Source organism: Cupressus sempervirens, chromosome 11, assembly GCF_028749045.1.
Source record: "Cupressus sempervirens isolate cs-2001-9-10 chromosome 11, ASM2874904v1, whole genome shotgun sequence".
Taxonomy (NCBI): Eukaryota; Viridiplantae; Streptophyta; class Pinopsida; order Cupressales; family Cupressaceae; genus Cupressus; species Cupressus sempervirens.
Window position 1 is genome coordinate 502,631,473 of NC_143128.1, and position 3,014 is coordinate 502,634,486.

Sequence of the window (3,014 nt, forward strand, 5' to 3'; positions counted from 1 at the left end):
ACCTCTACATGATTCAGCTAGAAGGTTTCACACTTGAAGTTTATGCATATCCCTTCGATAACCTCCTCAATCCTTAGGTCTTGGCCCCTACATGATTCAATCGAATGGCTTCAAGTGTGTAATTTATGCAAGATCCTTCAACAACCTCAAACTTCATACCTATATCTACACATGGAACAAACTCATTTGCATAAACATGTTTTATTTTCAGATTTCTCTCTTGCCTTCTCATCTTTTAACATAGTTACCTTAATAACCATGTTGTAGGAACATTAGAGTATAGATGACAGGATAGTTTTCCATTGCTCAGTTCATATGAAATGACCCATCTCTTCTTTCATTTTTTGCAGGTTTACTCCCAAACGGAGATGCGGGCTCAACCCTTCAACATTCAACACAACAAACCTTCTGTTCAGGCAATGGATGCTTTTCCTCTTATCTTATTTTCAGTACTTTTCTGTTTACACAATGTGTTTAATTCAGATATTATGTTAGGAGCTGAGAATGCTTGTGATATCTGAATGCATTGTATTTAAGTACTATGTAAAACTTGAACATTTTGTACCTCATCAAAATAGTTTTAGATATTTCAATAAAAAATGTACTATTTTGGTACTTGTATTCTAAATAAAGTGATCAATTTTCCTGTTTATTGATTCCTGTACTTTACTTTTTGTGTTCTTTTCATTCTGTAATATGTATTCTTAGCCACTAAAAACACTTAGTTCAACATATAACATAGCAAATTAGGAGGTATGTTAAATTGGTAACATTTTTGGTGACCTCTCAAGGTTGGTTGCTTGCTAAACAATAATAGACCAAGCTACCTTGTAAATCCATTGGGTATAGAGTCATCTTCAACATTTAGAAAACTAAACCTTCTCAAAATGTAGAAAAATATCAAACTGAAAACATTGCTGAAATAAACACACCTCACCACACCAAACTGAAAACTGAAAATTGAAAGCTGAAAGCTGAACTAAAAAACAAATCTATTAGTTTCCATAGGATCCCGTAGATGTTCATTTTGATAACCAGGATGGAATTGTATCATAGCAAAGAGATAGACATGGTTTATTTTTTGATCTCTTTTCTATGACAAAACAATTGTATCATGGTTGTGAGGACTAATAACTGCTGGTTGTTACGACACCTTGCAGATTTGGTTGAAAATTTATTGAAAAACAACTAAAAAAACTTCAACTGCTAAGCTTGAATCCATACCTTGCATCATGACAGCAACATGGTGCTTTATTTATGATTGTACTAGGGTGGTATACCAGTTGTTTTGGAGTGACCATACCTCCTATTTTTTAGTATTTTCATGTTGTATACATCAATATATCAGTCTAGTATGATGGTGGATAACACATCATATTGCTATTATGGGGCAAGATACTTATTCAAGTCAACCAGAATTTATACTTGTTGTTTTTTTGAAAATATTCCAAAAGGATCTGTACCAACAAAATGCCTAAATGTTCTTTGATTTTCTTATAGCTGAATGGCTAAAAATTACACCACATCATCATGAACCTGTTATGAACCCGTGAGGTATGTATGATTCAGGGCATCTGAATTTCTTTCATGCTTTGTATGATATGTACCTCATGTGTTGATGGCAGATTCATGATGATGTGTTGTAGTTTCCAGCTTTATTACTAACAACTAACATGTTAAAACTTGAAACTTGAATCTAAATGTGTTGAAACAACACTTATTGAAAACTGAAAAAACTAAATCATGCCTCTATTCTACTGTGCCAAAGCACTTATTGTAATCTGAAAAATACCTTAAAAGCACCGCTTGAGGTGAATCCCATTAACCTGAATTTTTAACTCCTCTCCTTCAAGTGTAGACAAATGAAAAGCATTATGTTGTGTGTTGCCCGTTATCATATATGGACCAAACCACATGGCATCAAATTTCATATGCTTTCTAGGCCTACTTTTCAATTCATCCCATTTTAATACCATGTCTCCTAGCTGGAAATCTTTAGGAGATGCTTTCTTATCAAACGCCCTCTTCATTCGAGCTTGGTGATGCTCAATTTTTTGTAAAGCACCTCTCCTTTTCTCTTCTAATTCAATGAGTTGGGCCAGACTTATAGTCATTGGCTCTTCATCAATCATGTCTAACTAATGCATAAAATCTAATGTTGGAAACTCAACTGAAATAGGTAATCTAGCTTCTTTACCATAAACTAGCAAATAAGGAGACATACCAGTTGATCTTTTAGGAGTCATTTTATCAACCCACGGTGCCGATTTCAACTTTTCATGCCAAGAACGTTGATTCTCTTCTAATGTCCTCTTTATAATACGAATTAGATTCTTATTAGTGGATTCAACTTGCCCATTACCTTGTGGGTAGTAATTTGATGAAGTATTTAGATACACGCCTTTCTTAACAACCCATTTAGCAATCTTATTTCCTTTGAATGCAAGTGTGTTATCTAAAATAATTGAATTAGGTACACCAAATCTACAAACTAAATCTTCATAAAAATTTAAAATAGCAGTTTCATTTGCATCTTTAAGAGCTACAACTTCAGTCCACTTGGTAAAATAATTAGTGGCTGTCAATACCCACTTATGACCTATACTTGATGGTGGGTTAATGACGCCAATAAAGTCTAGACCCCATTTCATAAATGGCTGGTCCACTTGAATATGTTGTAAAGGCATTGCTGCTAACCTCTCTTTACCTGCAAAAATTGAACATTGTTTGCATTTTCTTACCCAAAGATGTGCATCCTTAAACACACTTGGCCAATAATAACCTACCTTCATCACCTTAAGAGTTGTAGCTCTTGGTGAGAAGTAGCCTTCAGCTGGCCTTTCATGAAATTGATGCAAAATATGCTCAATTTGATCTAGTTTAAAACATCTCAAGAATACACCTTGCAGATCTTTCTTGAACAAAATACCATTCATCAAACAGTAAGGAATAGCTTGTAATCTATAATACCTTCATTTTGACCTTTCTAAACCTTCAAGACAGCGTCCTATTTG